A 26794-nucleotide genomic window follows, 5' to 3' on the forward strand; every position below is an offset into this window, starting at 1 on the left:
CATCCAATTTCCTCGCCACCTTTGATTACTGATCCTCCAGGGGGACGATTTTATGAAAAGTGAGAAAAAATTGCATTTTCCAAATCCTTCAATTTCCACATCCTCCAACTTGTTCTCCATCTTTAGAGACAGCACACAGTTGTGGTTGAAAGCCTAGGCTCCGGAGCCCCAGGATCAGAGTTCAACTTTTGGCTGCACCACTTATGTATCGTGTGGCACTGGGCCCACCACTTAACCATTTGTGCCTCAGTGTTTTCATCAGTAAAGGAGAAATAATAATACTACTACCTACATCAAAGAGGTGTTGGAAGGATTAAATAATTCATGCAAAGCAGTTAAAAGTGACTGCCACATAGTACTCAAGAGATGTTAGCTAATATTATTATTGTTCACTGATGCTTCCTTGCTGTTGGTTTTTGCCATGTTTCATATAAAAATATTTATAGTTAAGAATAAAATGAGAATATCGTCACATGTCTAGTATGCTCAAAATATTACTAGCCTATACAGGGAATATTAACATTGCCCTCTAAGACCTTATGATCTACGTACTGAGGCAAAGTACAGAACTCACGAGAAATAGGAACATGTACAAATAGGAGTAGGAACATGTACAACAATGCAAACAACACCACATGGTGGTAACTTACCATTTGGCAAATCATGTACATATATATATGGACAATAGGTTTTATTTTTTCTTCCTCTTTTTTTTAATATGAAATTTATTGTCAGATTGGTTTCCATGCAACACCCCGTGCTCATCCCAACAGGTGCCCTCCTCAGTTGGACAATAGGTTTAAAAAATACATGTTTACTGAATGAATTTGTGAAAAAAGTTGGTAACATTTTTTATTTTGATATTTCTTTATACTATATGCTGGGAGAGGGGGCAACTTAAAAGAAAATGCAAATGTAGGGTGCCTGCGTAGCTTAGTCAGTTAAGTGCCTCACTTCGGCTCAGGTCATGAGCTCACGGTTCATGAGTTCGAGTCCCACGTTGGGCTCTCTGCTGTCAGTACAGAGCCTGCTTCAGATCCTCCCCCCGCCCCTCCCCCACTTTCTCTCTCTCTCTCTCTCTTTCTCTGTCTCTCTCAAAATAAGTAAACTTAAAAAAGAAAAGAAAATGCAAATATGAAAAGCAGAATAAGCAGAGATCATGGTAGTCCTGAAGTCTCCAAAGGTATGAAAAATTACAGATTATGTGGGCCATTAATAAATGAGTAAAACACAAAGCAGGCTTCTAGCATTTGTGAAGAATTACTCTTGGAAACAGATAGGATGAAAATGTGGTATGAGTTTATGAGGAGTTTATGTATGTATCTGATCCTGGGCCAGGAACAGATTCCAAGCATATCCACAGAGTTGGTCGCACATGTGAATGTCCTGGAAAACCTAGCCATAATTCTATTTCCCCAAGTTGCTCAGCCCCTGACTGAAATGTTCTTGGAAACATAAATATGCAGAAGAAATCAGGACGGCTTATATGATTGTTTTTTTTTTTACAGAGAAATGTTTTAATCTTTGTAGCAAATAAGGTTAGGATTCCCCAAGATTTGTTCACCATATTCTGATTAAAATTCTAATAATATTAAGAATCATTTACCTCTCCACTAAAGCAATTTAATAGCTCCCAACTTGCACAAAATTACAGTTTGTTTTACACACAAAGGAAACAGAAAGAAAATGGAAAGTACGAGGCATTAAGAGAGTTAAACTGGAAAAGCCTAACCACAAAATTCCAAGTATTTTAATAGATATTCTTGGTTTTCCCTGGGCTTTAAGGAAAATTTGCTACTTTTGCAACTGAAATCACATTGCTTTGTAAAGGCTAGTCTAGTGAGAAACAGAGGTTCATAAAATCTTTAGGTGAGAGGAGGCTTTTGAAATTCCACCTGCACGGAAATCTTTCCTGCTGAAGGTTGTTTACCCAATTTCCTAGCTGAGTCCTTCCAGTGATAAGTACCTTGTTGGTGCACAAGGTAGTCCATTCTATTGTTGAAGACATCTGATGGCAAAAAAATGTTCTCCCTTATATAATTCAAATGCCATTCACCCTTTCAGCCTCTGAAAATTTGTAAAATTATGTTTCCATTAAAACCCAAATTGTGCTGACTTTGAGTCCCTATGGGCCCTTGTAAGAAATTGAGGTTATGTTTTAGAACACTTCCCAGGGTTTTCTTTTGTTTTGTTTTGTTGTTTGTTTTTTATTTGTTTGTTTGTTTGTTTGATTGATTCCTCCAGGATGCTGTTTCACATGTGACCTCAGTTTCAGCCCAGTTCTTACACTCTGGTCCTGTTATCAATCTGCCATGCTACTGGCTTGAACCCAGATGGTCCTTATAAGGTGGCCATCTCTCGGCTGGACACAGCTGGCTGTCACTGATGGTTACTAATTTGGGACTACAATTCTTCCTTTGGTTATCCATCCCAGGCGTAGAGCAAAATCTTTATGTAATTCTCTATAGCACCAGCTGTAACTTTCATTAAGATTTATCAAAGACTTGGGATTATTTGCTATTTGTTTGGCCTTGAAGACTGCAAACCATGGCGCTCTCAAAACACACACCCTATATAGTCCCTGGTTTTCTTACGGCAGGCACGATTCACGGTCCAAGCGTCCTGGGGTCCAAGATTCACTAGGCCAAGGAAGAGAAAGACATGTACCCTCACACCAATCTCAGGTCTACATAACTCTATCCCCAAACCTACTTTTTTTCTGGGTAATTAACCTTGAGATTCAAGAGCAGTTATGTTAATATGTAACGACCCAATGTCGGTAATTTCCTGAAGTGTGGGTTTTCCAGTTTCAGGAAATATTAAGTAAAGGCCCTTCTATCAGGAACGGTTCTTGCAGGAACTAACAGAAAACAACTGTGGTTAACTTAAACAGAAGAGAAATGTGTTGGAAGGAGTGTAGACGGCTCCCGAATTCAGGCTCGGAAGACAGATAGCGACCTGTAGTGGTTAGGCTGAAGAACAGCTCACATCCAGTCGCAGCTGGGATCCGGCCAAGAAGGTGGCCCTGGCAGAGCCACCTCTGGACACTTGTGTCAACTGTCACTTCCAGACTCTCTATTCCTTTTACCTTTGGACCCGAAACTAGTGTTGTGTAATAGAAATTTCCACAACAATGAAAGTGTATCTTTACTGTCAACAAGTAGCCACTAGCCACATGTGGCTATTGAGCATTTGAAATGTAACTGAAGAACTGAATTTTTACCCTTATTTAATTTTTATTAAAATGAATTTAAGGAGCACCTGAGTAGCTCAGTCAGTGAAGCGTCTGACTCTTGATTTCACCTCGGGTCATGATCCCACGATTTGTGAGTTTCAGCCCCACATTGGGCTCTAGGCTGGCAGTGTGGAGCTTGCTTGGGATTCTCTCTCTCTCTCTCTCTCTCTGCCCCTCTCCCCCTCAAAATAAATAAATAACCATTTAAAATTATAGAATAAAATGAATTTAAATAGGCACATGTGACTATTAGTTACCATATTGGATTGCAGAGCTCTAATCTATCAGAGCCTATTGTCTTGGGATTGTCAGTCAAATTTTCCCAGGAGCCACTTTTCCAGGTGCAAAAAGTGCCACTCGTATTTCTACTCCCTGGTTTCTAGATCTCTGTATTTAGCCTATGTGAGAAATGACACAATATAGGTCAGTATAGAGTACCCTCCCCAAAAGCATTGTTCACCAACCACCGTACTAGAATGGCTTCAATGGGTCCTTCCATCATTTGTCAAGGCCAGGAGCACCTAGTGATGGCGTAATAATAAGAGTAGTGGATGGATTCCAGCCCAATGGGTGTCGGTTAAGTGTTCTGACTCTAAAACCAGACTTTCTAGATTAGAATGCTGGCTCCACCATTTACCAGCTCAATGACCTTAAGTAAGTTATTTAACCAAGGTATTTGTGCCACAAGGAATGTGGATCTGATGAGACCACCTAACTGTAACAGTAGGTAGGTAAATTTATATAAAGCACTGGAGAGCACCTGGTACATAGTAAACTGTCAGTGACTATTGGCTATTATTGTCGTCAATGCTACAGACACACAAATGATTTGCAATAAAAGATCCAGTGGATGCTACTAGAAAGTTTTCCCATGAAAGCATGAATGAGTATGTCTACCAAAGTACCATGAGTCAGAATATAAACTCAAAAAGGTAAAGATGCCAAAAGATGTTGTGAATTCTGGTAGCCTTCCTCCTAGGGAGCTATATTTACCTCCTTAGATAGTTGAGGATCGAGACTGCATTGTAAAATATTCCCTTCTAAAAACAAGCAGCAAAATATTTAATGATGCAACTTCTACTCTGTATGGTGAAAGATTAAAAAAAAAATTAAAGTCTGCAGATTTAGGGTAGAGAGTGTGGAAACACACAATGAAGGAAACAATGCCAATGAGACTAATCTGTGCTGACTCCGAGAAAGACATTAGTGGCTTCAGGAATTATTCCTCTCATTACATTGAGGGTTTTTATTTTTATAAAAACAGAAACCAAAAATGCAGAAAAGAACTCCAGCACTCAGATTAATACATGGAGCATTGCAGCGGTGAAAGAAACTATGCTTGCCTTGTGTTTAGACATTTATTTCAGTCTTGAACTCTGCTTAGACCTCACTGTGGGCCTTCAGCAACTAGCATTTGGCAGAATTTTGTCTTAGGCAAGATTTTTCTTTTTCCTTTGCAAAAAGGAAGAAAGAGAAAAAAAAAAGATTCAATAGTCCTAATCTCTCAAATTTCCTTTCTTTCTAAAAAAGATTTCAAAAAAATAGAAAGGATCTTGCTATACTTTTGTGTGTCTCTAGAAGACATCGTATTATCTAGCCAGCATGATTTTCCATCTGGTTTTTTAAAACGAGGGTTTTATTTTAGTTTTTCACCATGTATGTTATAGGCAGCAAATGAAAGAGTTATACAATATGACTTATTCTACAGAAAAAAAACTAACCTGGAGATTCCACTTCTTCATATGACATCAATAAAAGTGCCCCCACATGCATGTGTATATAAATTTTGCAAGGCTTTTACACATGTGTTTCTCAAATGCCACTAGCTCATAGAGAATAACAAATCCCCTACTTTTCTAGAAACCAAATCAATAAGACATGGAATCTTCATCAGTCAAGAGCCAAGTACTTTGAAGTATTCATACATAGCAGCTGGAAGAAACATAACATTGCTACACTTAAACCTAAACACGTGTCCCGCATGATATTACTGCTAAATTGGATATATTAAGGTTCACAATTTCCTGGATGCAACTATACGTACTTCTTCGATTTCTAGGGTGATAGAAAGTAAAAAAAAGAAGGATGTATAACTGATGCTTTCGTGGGTTTTTTGTGTGTGTGTGTGTGTAATTGATTTTCTAAAAGAACGTGACTTACTATGTATATTTTAAAAATAAGATGTATATTTTGAGTTGCTTTTCTGATAATGGAGATGAATTTTCCTTAGTACGTGTGTCTCGTGATGCTATGACTAATGGCACACGTTGGTGAGACAGCTGGTCAAGGTGAGGACTTGTATTCATGTAAAGGGAACATGGTCATATGACAATGAGCCTATGAAAAGTTCACACCATCCCCATGTTATGCCCAACCATATGAATAAATGTGAATGTAGAATAATTACACTTACTTGTGTCTTTCACTATCCTCTTTTGAGACGAGAAAAATCCAGAAAAGCCTAATTTTATACGCAGAAATTTTGCTTTGAAATAGTAACTACTAGAGCCAATAGGGAATGCTTAATGGGGTCAATTCATCCTTCTCTAGGAGGGCAAAGAGTCAAGAGAGTTAGTGGAGAAGACACTAAGGCGACCTCAGTTATCTATCTTCTTCCACTGAGCAGCTTTGAGGTCCCTTCCCATCCTGCTTTGTGTTAGAGACATACGGTTTCTTATGTCATTAGGGTACCTTTAAAAGACATTGGGCAATGCAGTGAGACCATAGCAACTGATGGTTCTTCTTCCCTAGATTTCTCTAGACATAAATCTTGAACATAAAACTTCCAAAAAAAAAGTAATCCCCTGTGAAACTGCTTCTTCAATTTACCTACAGATCTCTTCTTCCCGCCCCTGTCCCATTTCTCACAAATAGTACATTGCTAGAATAGTCTCTTGTTACTGAAGGAAGGGATTGGGATATTATTCAAATGAATTAATATTCTTTGATAAATGAGAAAGAAAATCTCAGAGATTAACGAAGACCTTGGGGTCCACTTTCTCTTGTTTTGGAAATAAATTAATAAGGACAATTATCAAGGAGAATTATATAACCATATATTCTATTAAAACACAAGGCACCTGGTACAAATCCAACCAAAAACGTATCTTCTAAGTGAACAGCAAGCTTGGGGGCTGGAGGACCAAATCTAAGTCACTTTCCAAAGCACACAATCAGAGTCTCTTTATAATATATATATTTGTACAATGCTTTAACAATTATTGGGAGAGTAAAAGTTTTAACTGGTTAGGTGGCTACGTCCTTTATAAAACCACAAACAGATTGTTTTGCTTGAATGTCCAATTGACTGATTTCTCTCCTTTTTTATAACTCATGGTTTCATACACACATGCAAACAAACGAAAATACAGGCCACACAATCTGGTATAGCATTGATGTCCCTCTTGAATGTGAATTATTTGGGCAATTATTTTGTAACCTAATCACATTGATGTCTTAATCTAGAGGTTTTTGTTAGTTTGCTTTTAAATGCAGGCATTGACTATCAAGTTTAGCCATTACCTATCCTTGAGTGAAACAAAATGCAAGTAGTCCTTCAAAACACAGTTCTGAGTATCTAAGTACAAGGAATATCCTTGTACTCCAAAGAAAAGTACGGTCAAAATATTAAATCTATTCTTTAGAAGGGCACTTGGGGTTTATGTTCTCTCCATCTTTTCCTCCCATGAAAGTCTCTGGTGCCTGATGCCTCATGCTGAGGACCAATAGACAAAAGCATGGTGGTACATCAAAGTTGCAGTTCAAGCCCTGAAAGAGAATTTTTATTAAAATGGACAACAGATGTGAACAAAGAAAAGAAATAGATCAAAGATGTGAACTCCATTCGTGAGCTTATTTGCAAACACAAAGCATGTAGGTTTTTGTTATTTTTAACTTTCATCAATGCAACCTTTTGAGTAGAGAAGGAAATAGCACCAAAAAAAATAAAATAAAATAAAGAAGGGAGTAGGCAGTTGTAGAATAGAAAGAGTTGCATCTTTGGAACAGAATGGGATTTAAAAGAAAGCAATTCCACACGCATTTTTGAGCACCTTATTTATATAGGCCCTGGTGTGGACACTGAAGATACAGGCAAATACGACACCCTATGATCTCCACTCTGGGAAGCACAGAGTAAAGAAAGAATTTGGAAAAATCCAAATGACCAAATTAATATAAGAGAAATAAAAGAATTTGACAGGATAGAGCATCAAATTAGCCATTATAAACGTTGATGCAAACCACTGATATCCTTTTCAAAATGTTTCAATCGTTTTTATAGTTAAAGAAGGAGCTGAGCCATGGTTAGCTGTTACATAAGAATTTAAATAATCTGGAAACAACACCGGCAATTGTTGACTCTCGCGATTTACTCTACCCTTGTGCTGGAGAATCTGAAGCGGCTCTGCAGAAGTAGTAGAGGCCACAGGCAGTGAATTTGGAGCATGTGATTTTCAGGACTTTGCTGGATTGCTGCCTATGGTTAGTCATTTCCTACAACTTTCAACTTCACCACACCTCTCATTTCTTACTGACCGATTAACATTCACACCACAACTCACGACGCCTTTCATTTGCTATTTGGCATTCCTCACCCCAAGTAAATACTCACAAATTAGCACTGCTTAGGCCAGCTTTTATAGTTCTTTGGGTGCAATTTTAAGGTTTCTTTTGAAAAGACAGACTGGTTATTGCATACTTGCTTATAAAGCTTTCATTTTTCTAACGAAGTGTTAAGGTCAATGACAACTGTCAACCAAGTCTTAAATGGCCCTAGAGTAACAGAATGAGTAAGGTAACAATCCTTAATTGTTTTCTGACAGTTATGAAGCAGATATCAAAAAACTTCAGGTGAGAAATTTTACCTGAGGTAGTGAGAGAATATGGGAAAAGTATTGGCTTTGCCCTGACATTCAAAACTTGATTTTTATTTTAAGAAACATCAACTAGACCAACTGTAAAAAATACTAACTGCTTATTTAAGACCTTTAAAATGTTTTAAGGTCTATGGTGGAACCATTGCGAAAGTCTCTTTTTTTTATTTTTTTTTAACGTTTATTTATTTTTGAGACAGAGACAGAGGATGAACAGGGGAGGGTCAGAGAGAGGGAGACACAGAATCTGAAACAGGCTCCAGGCTCTGAGCGGTCAGCACAGAGCTCGACGCGGGGCTCGAACTCACAGACCGCGAGATCATGACCTGAGCCGAAGTCGGCCGCTTAACCGACTGAGCCACCCAGGCGCCCCCGGAAAGTCTCTTTTTTGATAAGGACCTTTGCATAACCAAAAAGACTGCACTCAAACTTTCTTGGACAATGATCTGAAATGGTGGGGACACCCAAATCCAGTCCAAAAGCTGTTCCAGGTTCTAAATCAGAAAACAAATGAATGATTTTTAAATATTAAAGTAACATATAAATTACAGCTAGCCTATTGTATGAGTCAATAAAGTTGTATTTTTGTGTGTTAATTTCTTTTTATGGTGGGCATCAGTTTTATTTTTATTTTATTTTAATTAATTAATTAACTTTTTATCACATCAGTTTTATTCAGTGAAGAGCATTGCCTTAGGTTAAATCATTGTAAAGTTTGCTGCTAAAGATTTACTTGCTCAAAGTATAACCATAAAATGAAAGATAAATTTATTTTTGATTTCTCTTATTCTGAGTAGATAGATGAAGTAAAAGTGGAGATACCTAAACAAATGAAAGAAACTTTTTAAAAGCATGGCGCCTGGTATAAATTTATTTATGTAAAAAAAGTAGGTTCAGGGGTGCCTGGGTGGTTCAGTCAGTGGAGCGTCCAGCTTCGGCTCAGGTCATGATCTCACGGTTCGTAAGTTCGAGCCCCGCATCGGGCTCTGTGCTGACAGCTCAGAGCCTGGAGCCAGCTTCAGATTCTTGTGTCTCCCTCCCTTTCTCCCCTCCCCGGCTCATGCTCTGTCTCTCTCTGTCTCGAAAATAAATAAAACATTAAAAAAAAAAAAGTAGGTTCCATTTTGAAATAATCAGTTTTTTGTTTTTTGTTTTTGTTTTTTTTTGATACAGCTTCCAGAAACACATTGTACTAAAAGGTATGTTTGCACCTTTAAGTGATGTAACTTCATGGGTAAACACATTAATTAACTGGGAAGGGTAACATCCAGTTTCCTATCCTGATGAAATGGAAAAGGACACAAAGTAAAAGCAAATCAATAGCACTTCAGGGTGATCAAATTATTTTTACCGTGAGTGGATGGATTCATGGACAAAGTGAATTTTATTTTACTTATTTATTTATTTATTTATTTATTTATTTATTAACGTTTATTTATTTTTGGGACAGAGAGAGACAGAGCATGAACGGGGGAGGGGCAGAGAGAGAGGGAGACACAGAATCGGAAACAGGCTCCAGGCTCTGAGCCATCAGCCCAGAGCCTGACGGGGCTCGAACTCACGGATCGCGAGATCGTGACCTGGCTGAAGTCGGACGCTTAACCGACTGCGCCACCCAGGCGCCCCCAAAGTGAATTTTAAAAGAAGAGTCAGAACACGAGAAGCAGTTATTTAAGGTCCATAGTATTATGGACAGAAGTTAGAAGGGGAATTCAACCTAACAACGTAGTGATTTTGATTATTGACGATTATGAAGAAGGGAATGAAGGAGAGCATATTTAGATGAAAAATATATTTTAAAAAGGCCAGTGTTTCTTTATCTGGTAACTTTCAACTTATACCTCCACACTATATTTTTAATTTTGTTTGTTTGTTTAATTTTTTGAGTACAGTTGACATACAATGTTCCATTAGTTTCAGGTGTGCAAAATAGTGATTTAACACTCTATACCTCATGCGGTGCTCACCACAAGTACAGCTACCATTTGTCACTATACAACGCTATTTCAATACCATGACTATATTCCCCACCTTTCCATCTCTATGACTTATTCATTCCATAACTGGAAGCCTACATCCCCTTCGCCCATTTTGCCCGTCCCCTCCCCTTCCCCCCTGGTCAGCATCCTTCAATTTGTTCCTGTATTTATTTGTTTTTATTTATTTTAAATTTTTTTAATGTTTCGTGATTTTTGAGAGACACAGAGAGAGAGAGATAGAGTGTGAGCAGGGGAGGGACAGAGAGAGAGAGAGAGAGGGAGACACAGAATCCGAAGCAGGCTCCAGGCTCTGAGCTGTCAGCACAGAGCCCGACGCGGGGCTTTAACTCACGAACCGTGAGACCATGACCTGAGCCAAAGTTGGACGCTTAACCGATTGAGCCACCCAGGCGCCCCTGTATTTACTTGTTTTTAAATGCTGTCTGCCTACATGAAATAAAATTGTCTAAAGTCACAGATTACACTTCCGTTCGTTCCATCCTCTTGGCCTGATGAATACAGCAATAGATCAGAGAAGGACCTAGTTTGAAGGAGAGATGTAGCATTCTGGAATAATACCTGATTGGATGATCAATTTTTGAGAAATTAAGGACTCATGATCATAGTTACAAAGGAGACTTTCGAGTGACAGGAATAACAGGAGCATCTAAAGACCATAAGAAAAAACTGATACAAAGTGGCTGAGTATTCCACAGTAGACTGGATGTTAAGAAAATGAGGTGGTTTTGTGCCTGACTCCCATATGTTCATAAATGAAACAACGCACACATAAGGAAACAAATTGCTTTATCTCTCAGGGGACATCATGGGTCCAATTCCCGGGTTCGTTAAGGGGACTTTCTTCCCCTGAAGTTCCATAGTGTGTCATGACCTATCTTGTAATCGACCCTTAGGAAGCACCAAAGTATTTATTGTACCCTCACGCCTCCTACCCTTTTCTCCAGCATGTACTTGTGCCATGCTATTCCTTAAGATATCCTCTCTCCATGGAAAAAATTCCCATAGTTTAGTGCTACTCATTCATCTTTTAATATACATAGTTCAGGGATTATCTCCTCTAGGAAGACTTCCCTGATCCTCTACCTGAATGTAGTTGCATCTCCGGATACTCTAAGGAAAATCCTATGCAATTATGTATATAAAAATACTATCTCTTTCCTTGTTTTACTCCTTAAGTAGACTTTTAGCATCTCTAGTCTAGGAACGTGCTTTAACCACCCCCACCCGATAGCAGGGCACAGTGCTCAGTATATCCTTGGTGAAATAAACCCAACAAAACTGAGAGCCAGACTAGATCAGTGCTGGTCAAATGTGGTTCCAGCTTGCAAATGGTATAGCCAATGCTCGACAATGAGACATGTACAGAAATTGAGAGTAAGCCTTTAGGAACCTTTCCTGCGATATGTATCGTTGTGATAGTCAAGCTCCTGGCTTGTCTTAATGAACAGGGTGCAGACCAGTTAGACCACTGTCAAACTTACACGGGGGGCCACATGTGGCATGAGGTATGTAATAATCGTGGACAGTAAGAATGCATCACAACATGAGATATTTTCAGATTAGTGAACTGTAACCCAAAAATGTATATGTGAGAAAAAAAATAAGCATTTGTTTATTCTTGTAATTTGTACTTTTTGGGGCGCCTGGGTGGCTCAGTCGGTTGAGTGTCTGACTTTGGCTCAGGTCATGATCGCGCGGTCTGTGAGTTCGAGCCCCGCGTCAGGCTCTGTGCTGACCGCTCAGAGCCTGGAGTTGCTTCGGATTCTGTGTCTCCCTCTCTCTCTGCCCCTCCCCTGCTCATGCTCTGTCTCTCTCTGTCTCAAAAATAAATAAACATTAAAAAAAAATTTAAAAAAAATAACTTGTACTTTTCCATCATTATCCTTTAATAAAATCAAATTTATATTTAATATTATTAGTTACACAACAGACATAAAATACATTATTTATTTGTATTTCTAACTAACATGTGGTAAAATAAGGTTCATTGAATTATTTTTGGTTAATAGCTATGGGTATAAAAGTAAACAAAATGCTGGTGATGGTGACAAAGATTCCAAAAAAAAAAAAAAAAAAGGAAAAAGAAAGGAGTTTGTCCTGCTTGTACTTGGGATTATGATCCTTCTTATACCAAGTTCTACTCTGTAGCAATAATTGATGGTGGTGTGTGAAAATCACAGTTGGTTATTAACTAAGAGGTAATGACTAATGAAGTGAAAGCACCATTAAAAGTTAAGAGTCATTTACACACAAATCACAAAGCACAGGTTTTTAAAAAAAGATGCTAATGGTAAGACTATTAACTTCAAAAGCCAACAGAAGCAGATGTTTCATATTTTACATATAAATATTAGTAATTTTCAGACTTTTGTAAAGTAGCACTTTGGGCTGAGAAGAATAAGAAATCATCCAATTGCTGAAGCACTAGTGAAAAGCTGGATCAAAGAGATTTTGCTAGGAACACTGGAAAGTCTGCAGAGGAGAAGTAAGATTACGCATCAGTTTCCAGTGACGTTATAGTTTGATGTTTTCAGGAGCTGGTTGGTTCTACCGAACACCCAAGCAAAGAAGCAACAAAACTAGCAGGATATTTTTTTTACGTCACTTGACTTGACAAATGCACATATATTATTGACATAGGAGTTCTGTTCATATATGTGCAAAGTGAACATGATGATGCATTGGAAGAATTATCTTTTTGACCTAGCTGACAGTGAATTCTAGCTCTGAACTCTATAAAAGAAAACTATAAGCATTACCCTATCAACAGATTTGGCTTGGGGTTTGACTCCTGTGCAGGAGCATGGTCTGTTGGTATGTGATGTGGTCTGATGCCAGCTGCGACACAGGAATGTTCTGGAGTACTTATCTAGGTTGAGGAGTTTGGGTTAGAAACTATTAAAATAAAAAGACAGCAACACTAAGCAGTGCCCCTAGCTATGTGGTAAAAATTATGAATTATGTAGCACCTGCTGCATTAAATTAGAGATTATTCTCTTTATTATGAGATAACGTGGAAACTGATTATCAACTACCATTATTACATGCTGAAGCAAGAGGGTGACAATTTCTGTCAAGAAGATTAAGGTATGAAATACGTTCTTTGCACATCGGCAGAATAAGAAGCAGCTTGGTCTCAACTGTTTAAAGATGGAAATTGGTCAACTGGACTTTCCTGTCTTTCTAATATATTTGTTTTTGTTTTTTGAATGATCTTAATAATTGTATGCATGCGACAATTAAGTATGCAACCTGTTTGCCAAGGGCAGATGAAATTGAGAGGCAAAAATAAAAGTTAGAAGCTTGAAAGACTGTTTTTATGTATTGCATAATGAAACAATTTTCAATAAAGTGGGTGACACTCTTGATATTGTACATCTGTGAAGTTACTACCAAACACCTTATAATTTGGTAGAATGTTATTTTGTCTGTGTTTACAATAGAAAAAAAATCATATTTGTGGGGGTTTGTATGCCTTTGGACCTTTTATTTCATCATTCAAGTAATTTGTTTTTATTGTGTTTTACAATACTATAGGTTGTAAAGAAATCACTGATAAAAACAGTTCATTCACGAGAGTTTGAGAAAACTGCTCTAGATCTGTCCTTCTCAAAGTTTAACGTGCGTATGAATCATCTCGGGATCTTGTTAAAATCCAGTTTCTAATTCATCAGATCTAGGACAGGGCCCGAGATTCTGTATTTCTAACAGCTCCTGAGTGATGCTAACGTTGCTGGCCTGGGGACTCTAGTTTGAATAGCAAGTCTACAGTTACCAGCTCCTGTCTTCCTTTAGATAGCGTTTTTAGTAATTAAAGTCACTACACTCTTATTTTATGGGAAAACGGTTTTCAATTGCTGATAAATCATTTAGAGAGCACATAGGAGGGCGTCTGTGTGGCTGAGTTGGTTAAGCGACCAGCTCTTGATTTCAGCTCGGGTCACGATCTCACGGTTCGTGGGATCCAGCCCTGTGTCCAGCTCGGCGCTGACAGCATGGAGTCTGCTTAGGATTCTCTCTCTCCCACTCTGTCTCTGCCCCTCCCCCATTCACACTCTCGCATGCTGTCTCTCTCTCTCTCTCTCTCTCTCCCTCTCTCTCAAAAATACATAAACTTAGAGCGCATAGAAGCACCCAGGGACCTCACAAGGACAAGGCAATCTCCCTGCAATGACCACTGTGCCTAGTGGACAGGATTTGCTGCAACTACACGCAGCTGTGCTTTCTGATGAGTTCTGATGAGTGGATGTTGGTCAGAGTGGTGAGTAATCTCAGTGATTGCTTTGAGAATAAGGAGGCCAGTGTCACTTTGCAATTTGTCAGCAATAGTTCTCTGGGCACTTAAGTCATGATGTTTTTAAGCGAAGATACGTGGCTTTTTAATAGACCATTATCCCTGATTTTTTGATGTGGTTCAAGTCCATGGGATAAGAGTCCCTCCACACTGCATTTCCACTGAAGGTAAACTGAGTCATATTTTTCTGTAGATTCATTGGTTTTAAAATTATAAATATCAGTATAAAATGTGGGAATTTAAGACCCTGTTTTTTGATGTGTCGCTTCTGTTTTGGGGGGCTAATGTGTGATAAAAGCCAGAAACATAATTTGTTCTTTATGACAGTAATTCCATCTTGTAAGTATGGATGAGACTCTGATGTTGAACTAACATAAATATGTCTCTTCAGTTCTAGATAGTTGCAGGCCATTCGATGTCTATATTAAGTATGTTCAGTTAAATAGAAAAATATAGCCAAGAACCTTTGAGGTGAAACGAAATGAAAGCATAAGTCTACAAAATCGGCAAATTGATCATTTAAAGACTAGTGTTTACTGATTGCAAACACAGTATAAGCAGAGCTATGTGAGTAGATTATGGCTTTGTATATAACCAAAAAAATGAATGCAAATATTAAAGTTATCCCAACAAAGCATCATTCTGATTCTGCCAAAGAAATAGACTTCCTCAGTGTCACGCCAATTTTTGTGTGTCACCTTGTTCTTTAAAACTTGTCATTACCATGCCACCTTCATACTGATTTCCAGTAGTGTTTCTTTGAGAAAGAAAATTGAGATGGCAAACTCAAGATAAATAAACACATACAGGAAAACACTCATCATTAAAAAAAAAATTTAATCTCATCTAGACTATTTGAAGAAAAAATATTGACACCGTGAAGTAAAAGGTTTTCTTTTGACTCATCTTTCCCAAAGAGCTTTCTTCACATTTGTATATATGTGAAGCTAAACTTAAATGCACCTATGAATGAATTATGGTACATTACAGTAATTGCCAACTCTCAAAGCAAATTTAAGAATAAATGATGGCATGAAAATTCACTTAAGTATGCAGAAGTATTGAAAAAAGCTTACTTGATTTATAGAAATTTTATTCTGTCATTTGAAGAGGACTTTTAAAATAATGATAATGATAAAGAGATTCTAGTAGCTTTATTTGCCCGTTAACTATAAAGGGCATCAAGAGTCCCCATTCAACAATGTAACACTTATCAGAATTTCCAAGATAAACACATGACATTATTTTTCCAGCTCTGTGAAGATGTCATTTGAAGTTTTCTTTTATTTTCCAAAATATTTAAGATGAAATGTTAAGATAAAAAGTTCACATCATTTCCTATTCTTTCCAATGATAGTAAAATCTGATTATTAGCAAAAGGAGAGTATTTTCTGACAACCCACTGTTAGTGGGTTTAGAGAAAAGAGTTTGCAAATAAAGAAAATAAAACAACCAATCTCTTGCCTATGTCAGATATATTCATAAGTGTTTTGAAATAGAGGCCAGAACAAAATTGCATTTGTGAACAGATGAAGAGAATATCTTTTAAAACTTTTACTTTCTGATCGCCTGAAATGATATACAAAGCAAAATAAAGTCCGGGAATATTACGCTACCTTCGGTTTAGGATTTTAAAATCTCTGAAGAAAAGAATAATTTGTTGGATTAAGTGAATAATAATAATAGATTATTTTCAAATAACCAACCTTTGCGCGTGTGTGTTCTTTCTCATAGCTGAGTGATCAATTCCCTTGTTTTTAGGTAGCCTACAGATATTTTCAGGGTTTAATTTTAAAATATGCCTTTATGAGATCTCTATTTTTATCAGGATTTATTGTTTTTACACACATATTTTATTCTTTTTTTAAAAATTTTAAATTCTAGTATAGTTAACGTATGGTGTTATAATAGTTTCAGGTGTACAATATAGTGAGTCAACAATTCTATACATTACTCAGTGGTCAACATGATAAGTGTACCCTTAATCCCCATCACCTATTTCACCCATTCCCCCCCTCTCCTCCCTTCACCATCAGTTTGCTCTCTACATTGAAGCATCTGTTTTTTGGTTGGTGTCTTTTTTTGTTTGTTTTGTTTCTTAAATTCCACACACGAGTGAAATCATGTGATATTTGTCTTTCTTATTGGCTGATTTATTTCACTTAGCATCATGCCCTCTGGATCCATCCATCAATGACAAGAATTCATTCTTTTTTGTGGGTGAGTAATATTCCACTGCATATATAAACCACTTCTTTACACATTCATCTATCAGTGGACACTTGGGCTACTTCTATAACTTGGCTATTGTCAGTAACACTGCAGTAAACATAGGGGTCCATATATCTTTTTGAATTAGCGTTTTTGTATTCTTCGGGTAAATAACCAGTAGTGGAATTATTGGATAACATGATAGTTCTGTTTTTAATTTTTGAGGATTTTCCATGCTGTTTTCCACAGTGGCTGCACTAGTTTGCATTCCCACCAGTAGTGCACAGGGGTTTCTTTTTCTCTACATCCATGCCCACACTTGTTGTTTCTTGGGTTTTTGATTTTAGTTATTCTGACAGGTGTGAGGTGGTATCTCATTATGGTTTTGATTTGCATTTCTCTGATGATGAGGGATGTTGAACATCTTTTCATATGTCTGTTGGCCATCTGGATGTCTTCTTTGGAGAAATGACTGCTCATGTCCTCCACACATCTTTTAATCAGATTATTTGGGGGATTTTGGTGTTGAGTTGTAGAAGTCCTTTATAGATTTTGGATACTAACCTTTTATTAGATATGTCATTTGCAAATATCTTCTCCCATTCAGGAGGTTGCCTTTTAGTTTTGTTGATTGTTTCCTTCACTGTGCAGAAGCTTTTTATTTTGTTGAAGTCCCAATAGTTTAATTTTGCTTTTATTTCCCTAGCCTCAGGAGACATATGTAGAAAAAATGTTGTTACTGCTGATGTCAGAGAAATTACTGCCTGTGTTCTTGTCTAGGATTTTTATGGGTTCAGATCTCACATTTAAGTCCTTAATCCATCGTGAGTTTATTTTTGTGCATGGTGAAAGAAAGAGGTTCAGTTTCATTCTTTTGCATGTGGCTGTCCAGCTTTCCCAACACTATTTGTTGAAAAGACTGTCTTTTTCCCCATTGCATATTCTTGCCTCCTTTGTTGAAGATAAATTCTGACCAAAAAAGTGTGGGCTTATTTCTGGGTTTTCTATTCTGTTCCATTGATCTATGTGTCCATATTCATGCCCATACCATACTGTCTTGATTACTACACTTTTGTAGTATATCTTAAAATCCAGAATTGTGATACCTCCAGTTTTCTTCTTTTTTAAGACTGCTTTAGCTATTTAGGTTCTTTTGCGGTTTTTCAGGATTTATTCTTAATTTCTGAAAAGAATTGCTTTTGTTTATAGTTATCAAACTCAGATTGTATGCCTGTATCAATTTATATCTTTTGGGACCCACTGTTGGATTCTGAAGTCATTGACAATGCAATCATTTTTAAGGAAATGATGAGATATCTTTCTAAGAATGCTATTCTTTGGTGACAAAGCTGGTGATGTTTTCCTTTGATTCTTTTTCCAATCTGACCTTAAAGTCTCCATTCTTGATAACTTAATGCCTTGGGGGTTATAATTGCCATGACAAATACAACAGAAGAAAAGATGACTATGCATAATTAAGATAGATAATAGCATGGAGAAATAAATGTCTCCTATGAAGTTTGAACATGCCAAGAGATGTTTTATTCACCAGTTAATTGACTTTTCCTTTATCAAGATTCCCAAAAGTGGAACTGAAGTTAAGTGAGATTGGGATTTTAGATACAAATACTGTGAAAACAATTTTTATGCCCTGACTTTCTGCTAACTTCATGATTTTGAATAGCATCTGTGTCTATTGGGAACAATCTGAGTCTACTGTTTGAGGGTTTGCCATAAAACATGTACTGAAGAAATAAAGTGGACTATTACTATATACCGTGATTTTTCTCCACGGTTTAATTTTTAAGCTACTGTGGTATGTGTACTTATTTTGAATGACACGTGGATAGGCATTGTCTTAATCTGAGACTCCATATCCATTGTTGGTAAACATTTACATTGTTAAACAGACCTCCCCCAACACTGGAGAGACAAGATAAGAATAGAGTCATATATTATATATACACCATATGTCTAAATATTTAAAAGATAGAAACTCAGGTATCAAACTTTTAATTAAATTTGTTCAGCCCTCCTACTTTTTCAAATATGCTTTCATACCAAAAGAGAATTTGTGCAAAGATATGATTTTTATATATTGAAAGTTGAGTAGATATGAAAGACAACTGAATTTAATCATTTTTGCCCATGTTTACATATTTTATTTATGAATCAGATTTTTTGAAAAATAATTATATACATACATATGTTATTTATTTCATAACATTTCTACTCTAATTATATTGCTGTAATCAAAATTGTTAAGTTATTTTTGTGTGTTGACAGTAATGATATAAAGGATTAGAAGTATACTCATTGAATACGTCTCAGTCAAGATGTAAATTAAAGTGAATGTAAAGTATTAAAAGTAGTTTTTATATATGATTTTAAGAAAGTATATATTTTTTCTAAAATATTAAATGTATCTCATTAAAATTAAATGCAAATGCACATTTTAATTTACATGTATCAAATGTACTAATAAAATTATTTAAATATTTTAAATTCTGTTTTAAACATTTATTTTAAAAAGTTAATTGAAACTTGTTAAATATTTATTTGTTAAAATATTCTAGCGCTCAGTACCCATCTGGTTTCCGATGTAAGGGGGCAATATTATGCCTTAGGCATGTTAACCTGACTGAGCACATGTATACAAACTTATGGGTAATAGGAACTGTTTAATATTGCTAAATAATTGCAAAAGTTACCACAGGCCACTTCTGTGTATAGTAATCTAATCTGCAAGTACCTTAGAACCACAAATTGGGACACAAAGAGAAATACAAAAGGATGCTGTCAGCCCTACTGGGAACTAATATTTCAGGCTGCAAAAAATTCATTGCATATATGCTGAGAAGAAGGATTTGGTAAGTTCATTCCTTTGTCCTTTTTTCTTAACGTGCTTGCCTCCAAATCTTCTCTGCACTTAGAAGCAGTATCTCCAACGGCACACTTCACAGACTTTTGAAGATACAGGGCAAGCGATGTGATGACGGGTTTCCCTGGGGCTTAAGTGGAAAGCACGTATTTAGGGCTTCAGGTGTAGCTCTGGTTTTGGAGCTGAGCTCTGCGTCCTGAGTGATGTAGGTGCTTATGTTTTCCCTGATACATTTTTATTTTCTGCTTGTGATATTCAGAGTCCTTTAAAATCGGGCCCAAGGCAGGGGTCATGGTTGCTCAGATTTCAGGCCAGAGTTTTGTTTTGTTGTGTTTGTTTCATTTGTTATTAAATATACAAAGAAATCAGTTTCGTAATCCAACATAAGGCATATTCAGCCAAGACATATATTAATGACGGAACAGGTCAAACTCACTGAAACTGGGTTTTCTCGTAGGGAAAAGGAATTTTGGTTCCTTTCATAGACACTATTATATGACTTGCATTTATGTAAAGTAAAATTGACATGTTTTGAAGGCAAATGGCTTTTGTGCCTACAACACGGACATTTGTAATTAATATCTGTAGATCAATATGGGGCATCGTCGAAGATTACCCTGTGTGGTCTTGAGAAAATTCTCCTCCAAGAATTCTATGTGTTTTGCAAAAATTTTGTAAAGTCATGTTTCGATTTAATTATTGATAATTAACATGATGCTAAGTACATCCTCTGCTGAGGAAAAGCCATGCTTTCATATGAAGGACAAAAAAAAGGAAAGGATAAAAACAAACAAACAAAAAAAAAGAACTAGAAAACATACCAGCAAGCCAAATGGCAAAAGTCTGGCGACTTATAAATCTGCCAAATACGTCCTGCTGCTTTACAGTGTGGCCACCTGCCAAATAGCTCTGCATTGCATCCTCAATAGGTTTGACAAAAGGAAGTGCAGAGGGACTTCACTGTAATGCTATGGCTCAATTAATAAACACTCGTTTGGAACACCTTTAATTGTTGAAATTGAGGATCCTGTCTGGTAGGAATGTGCAGTCTTGTAGCCTAACAAGAACAGAGCTAATTCTGATTAGACATTTTAAGATACCTGTTTTCAAACATCTCTTTGTTTATGACTTATGTGCTCAAGACCCGTATTTTAGTTAAAGGGCAAATAAAGTACAAGCCCTAGAGGGGTGGGTTAGTAATAAATAGAGCATAAGCACAAATTCCTTCTGTTCCACATTTGAAAAATTTATGATTTTGAATGTAAACCAAATGAATTTTTCAGGAGTAAGGCTTCCATCAGAATCTAGCGTGCTGCCATTATATTCCTGAAATTGGTTACACATAAGGTGGTCCAAATGTCCAAAGCAAACCACATCATTCTGTTGTTTTCATAATCGTAAGTTAAGAGAAATCCTAAGTGAGGGGGAATAAAAGTTTTGAAGAATGGAACACTGGAGGGAAAAATAAACAAGAAAAATAATAAAATATTCAAAGGAATTACACAGGACAGAAATGCTTAAGCTAGAATCATGAAATATTTGTGATGGGTGTTACAAATGGACGTGTTGGAGGTGATGTAATCCAACTCTTAATTTTAGATATGAGCTAAATGAGGGCTTAATGATTCTAGTTTGGTGCTCTTAGCACTGTTTGTAAACGATGTTCATTAGAAACATCTAGAGAGCATGTTAAAATGCTCATTTAGAGGGGCGCCTGGGTGGCGCAGTCGGTTAAGCGTCCGACTTCAGCCAGGTCACGATCTCGCGGTCTGTGAGTTCAAGCCCCGCGTCGGGCTCTGGGCTGATGGCTCAGAGCCTGGAGCCTGTTTCCGATTCTGTGTCTCCCTCTCTCTCTGCCCCTCCCCTGTTCATGCTCTGTCTCTCTCTGTCCCAAAAATAAATAAATGTTGAAAAAAAATTTAAAAAAAAATGCTCATTTAGAGTCACAGTGATTCATGTGTTTGGAGTGGAATAGCAGAAAGACACATTTCCAATGGATGTCCTAGGTGACTCTTGGGCATGTGGTCCATAAGCTTCACTCTTAGAAACTTTTCAGGACCCTACGTAACCCCTCCGCGCAGTTGATAGCACTGAAGGTCATGAAGGCTAGGAGGAAGATGGCTGAGTAGTAAAATGTAGACATGCAAGAAAATGAGCATATTAATGTTTCTCAACTGCCACAACCCCATGAAAAATGAGTGAAGAGGTGAGTGCAGAGGAGTAATTCCAAATATGATACCAGTATTTCCATTCTGACCCTTGAGGTGAGACCCTTCCATTTCCAATTCACACCCAGCGTCATTCTCCATTGCCTCCTTTATTTCTCACGTTCTGTGTGTATTTGTGAGTGTGTGTTAATATCTGTCTCTCCCTCAACACCCATGGATTCCTTTCAAGGAAGCAACTGTTTTACTTTTTCACTTGTTCTTCACCGTTCTCCCCTCACTCCCAGAACTGTTCATGTACAAGTATTTCATAAACAACGTACTATGAAGAAGACCTCTTCCCAGAACTTGTCTCTCAGAATGTCTTTGTATCAAGAAATCAGATACCCTTCATGTTGAAATTGAGTGGAGCTAAATACACCCACGTGCTGGTGGTCTGGGAAGATAGTTCTAAAACAGGGATTCATACCTGAGCAGATATCTATGAATGCTGAGATAAATGATCAAGGCTGGAATAACTTGTAGATCAATGCTTCTAGGTAGGACTTGAAGGCAACTGGTGAGGCCTTCTATCCACATGTGTAGACTCTAAGATATTCGTTAATGCCTAATATTCATTACTGTGAGTTAAGGCAGTTCCCTTGTTAAAATCCAAATAGTCTTGGGAAAGAGAACATATTACGTCATACTAGTATCACCAGTAATAACAAAATATCTGTTAGTTCACCGATAGTAGGTAATAGTAATGGTAGGTAATAAATATATATCAGTAAATGATGAATAAGTAAATTAACGTTTGCTGAGGGCAACTGAAATTATGCAGTTTACACAAGACTAAAGATTAAATCCAACAGCCTGTTCAGTTCTTTTGATTCCACGCTGCAGCCTAACGGAGTAGATGTTTCAGGATGGGGGAGTGGAGCAGAGGCTCAGTAAGGTGGCATAGAGGAGGTGTGTGCTATTCTCAGAACTTTTTCTGTTGGCATAGAATTAGCAGTATTTACCCAGTTAAGGATATAGATAAGTGAATAAAGTCAATGTGGGCTTTCCATTAGCTATAGAAAAAATGTCACATGCACAACAAACACTTTCATGGTCCTTCCATGGCTTCTAGGAGCATCCCTAGGTGAGCGGAATTGACTGGGATGGGTGGGTATCCATGAAAAAAAACTCTACACTCATTTGAATATTTGCTGTTTCATTTATTTACTTATTTATAGCACCACATCTCTCTGATAGCACAGGGAAAAGAGCTAACTTAATACATTTGTGTTTAGGGTAAGAGAGAGGGGAAATAACATAACAACAGTTATGTTTACATTTCTTTTTGGAGGAAGTACCCCAATAATGGAATTACCAGGGCAATTGATCTTTCTGTATTCAGTTACTTCCCAAACTCAATTTTTTTTTGTATAAAATGTAGGTAATGATATTCTTTAATAAAATTCTTGAGGTAATTCAGTGAGGTAATATCTGTAATAGTAGCATAGTTCTTGGCTCAAGGTTAGGGTTTAATTAATGGTCACTATGATTATGATATAGGTGGGCTGTAAATAATAAACAATAGCAAAAGCAATAGTGATTGTCCATATTCCATACTTTATTGAGTTGTTTAGGCAATAAATGAAGGAAACATCTTTCAGATTCTCTCTGTGAACAAGAGTCTTAGGATTTTTGAATATGTGGATAATTAAATTATTTGCATTTTAAGCAAAGAATAGAACAAGTGGGTATTTGTGTTATTTTAAGAAAGTACTGTCTAATTACTACTCATCAGCCATACTGGGAAAGTTGAAGGCTAGGTACAGAATTCAAACATCCTTCAGGTGGAATCACATCTTAAAATCCACTGGTCAGAAGCCGAACCTGAACTCTACTTTTGGTAGGCAATTAAAATATTTCTGTTCATCTTTAAGACTTGTAATGTATGAATGGTCATAAATAAGCTAGCCAAACCATAAGAGACTCTTAAAAACTGAGAATAAACTGAGGGTTGATGGGGGGTGGGAGGGAGGGGAAAGTGGGTGATGGGCATTGAGGAGGGCACCTGTTGGGATGAGCACTGCTTGTTGTACGCAAACAAATTTGACAATAAATTTCATATTAAAAAATAAAATATTCTCTAAAAAAATAAGCTAGACATTTGAAATAAAAAACTTAGTTTAAAAACTATTCTTAGAAAAATATATAAATAGTTTTAAAATGATTATGCAAACTAAAACAATTATGTAGATCTTACTTTTAGCTGAGTTTGGGCTTTATCCCCCTGTAATCAGTAGCTAGAAATTTTATAGATAGATCTTATAAATATACTTATTCTTTTCCATAAGCCTTACTTCTGTGGAACATATCTATAGAAAGCCATTACTATGTAATTCTTTTTTTTTAATGTTTATTTATTTTTGAGAGAGAGACAATGTGTGAGCAGGGGAGGGGCAGGGAGGGGCAGAAAGAGAAGGAGACACAGAATCCAAAGCAGGCTCCACGCTCTGAACTGTCAGCACAGAGCCTGATGGGGGGCTCGAACTCACGATCCATGAGATCATGACCTAAGTCAAAGCTGGACACTTAACTGACAGAGCCACCCAGGCACCCCAAATCTCTTTTTTTTTAAGTTTTCATTTATTTGTTCACTTTGAGAGAGAGAGAAAGAGCACAAGTCGGGGAGGGGCAGAGAGAGGAAGCAGAAGTTGGACACTTAACCAACCAAGCCACCAGGAGCCCCCTATAATTCTTGCAATTGGGAATTTTTTATTGTATTTGCTATAGTGGGAAATTCTCTGAACCCTGGATCACAAGGCCTGTGATTTTATTACCATTCTACATCTAATACCAGAAGGCACCAGGGTGCCTTCCTTACACTGAGACTCAAATTTTTCAAATGAGCGATATGGTTCCTATCTACTTTACAGAGTCAAATGAGATCATAAGTGTGGAATGCTTTGAAAAATCTGTAGCGTGTGGTAAAATGGAAAGTTTACATGAGTTTGCACACCACTGAACAGAAACAGTTTGGTCCACAAGCTGATTACCATCTTCTTCTTTGCATATCAAAATCTGGCCCAGCCCACGAAGTCTTTCTTCCTTGTGTGTTTCAGCCTCAGTTATCTCATTTCTCTCTGGATTCATTTTACTTTACTTCGTGCAACTTGAGGTCCAAATTGTTTTTCCAATGCATTGTGTCCAAGGTAAAGGCTGTACCTGACGTATGATTTTATACCTAACAGAGTCTAGCAGAGCACTTGGCACCCAGTAGGTAGTCTGTAGTGGTAAGCACGCATTTACTGGCTGATGACGAGATGTTGCCGAATTTGAAATCTCACAGCACGCAACTTTCGCCGGCAACAAGAGAAGCTAGGGAATGTTGGGGCAATGGGAAGACAAGAGAAGAGCAAAAGTAAATGAAGAAAACTAGTAAATGGAGAAATGATGAATGAGAGAACAATGGAAAATTAATTCAAAGCCACAGGTCAAATTCAAGGCAATGTATTGAATAGGAGATTTTTAACCAAGAAATGATAATGTGTAATTTTATTAAATTTCAATTTTAAGCAGAGGTCTAACAACAAAGTACCAAAGATGCAGTAACATATGTAAAAAGGATGAGAGATGAACTACTATTTCACATGCCTGTTATGTGTCAGGGTCTGGAAAAATGCTTTATATGACCTCCAATTGAAGAGAAAGGATGTCATTTTCTGTTAAGCTAGAGAGATAGGACCAGGGTGCAAACAACTCTACTGATGATTCTTGGATTAAGACAGATGGGGCAATTCTGGGATTTAAATTTTGTGCTTTTTTTTTTCTTCCTTCAATATTAGGAATTATAAATGGAGGACAAGCATATTTGCCAACGCTCACTGAAAGAGCCCAAGAAGGCTGAAAAACTAGGTAGTGAGAGATACCAGGAAATATTTCTACAATTGCTGTAAAATTTGCAAGGGTCATGCACGATCTCTGCAAGTCATAAGTAAACAGAGACATCACGCTGGGTTCTTTTACTTTCTATCAAGCTCATCGAAGTAAGTAGAATAAAACAAATTACAAAGACATATTTTTGAGAAGAGATGTTTGAACAATATAATGAGAAAGCAGAACGAAAGTGAAAAGCCATGATTTTTTTTTTTTATGGGGAGGGTGAGTCAAATAAATAGTCTTCTGTTTTTCTTCTAAGAAAAAGTTGAATTCTAATGGATCTTCAACTACATATCATCTTTTGGGAGCTATTATTTTTTATGTGGAGTAGTTGATAGAATGACATTTTCCTATTGAATCCAGATAAGAATAGGCCAAAACTGTAATTGTTTTCAGAAGTGGGAAGTCACCAAAAACGTATTGCAGTGGAGAATGTAAAAAAAAAAAAAAAAAAAAAAAGTATGTTTAAGCCAGGGGCGGGGGGAGATATAGCAGTGACATTTTGAAAGGGAATGGGGTGTCATGAAAAGTTATTTCATGATAGAGGAAAAAACTCCATTGGCTTTGATTCTCACAGCAGATTCTCTTTCCTACCAAAGTCAGTGCTATCATTGAGCCAGATACCATGCAGGTAAATTCTTGCTTTTTTCATACTTGAGTTCCAACCAATCTCAAGATTTGTTTTCACATGGACTATAAATCAGTGAAGTAAAAGATACACACTAATAAATAACTTGAACCGTCTAAGCTGGGAGATTTGAGATTTGAGCCAGTTGAAAAAAAAAATGCATAAGCTAGTCCAAACTTGGTGGATATCTCTTTTATTTCCTTAAGTAAATTTTGCCAACTGCCAAATAGAAAAATTCTAATTTATTAAAGCTTGAATGAATAATTCACTCTCAGACACTGAATGATCCAAAACAAACAAGCCAGTTTGTATATTTAGTTATATGAACTTCTAAATGTCTTTCTTTATAAATCTAATGCTTTGCTGAAGTTAAAAAAAGCAGTGTTGACCCCTAAGGGCCCCACCATTAATTATCTCCCACTGCAGACATCATGTCTTCCCGTTATTCTCCAGAATTTGTTTCCTTGTTATGGTGCTGTAAGTATTTGATCAGTTTGTTCTCTATTATGTCTGTAGGACTCTTCAGTAGGCATTGACCGATCTTTGGTACAGTCTCAGTAGGTTTTTCTAGGATATTGTGATGCTTCTGTA

At 37.1% G+C, this 26794-nt stretch overlaps 1 long non-coding RNA gene across 2 annotated transcripts in view; it reads left to right on the top strand.

The window, feature by feature from the left end:
• LOC124528248 (uncharacterized) overlaps window positions 1–26794 on the top strand; it is a 56642-nt gene that overhangs the window by 12727 nt on the left and 17121 nt on the right. Inside the window, exon 2 of one of the 2 annotated variants that reach the window (XR_006966131.1) lies at window positions 25482–25682. This is a non-coding gene — a long non-coding RNA (uncharacterized LOC124528248). Of the gene's footprint in view, window positions 1–24346; window positions 25683–26794 lie in introns of those variants that run through there. The other variant, XR_006966130.1, reaches the window with a different exon arrangement.

This window comes from Lynx rufus, unplaced genomic scaffold (assembly GCF_022079265.1).
Source record: "Lynx rufus isolate CCGP_SWC_20201006 ecotype Redwood Valley unplaced genomic scaffold, mLynRuf1.p SCAF_6, whole genome shotgun sequence".
Taxonomy (NCBI): Eukaryota; Metazoa; Chordata; class Mammalia; order Carnivora; family Felidae; genus Lynx; species Lynx rufus.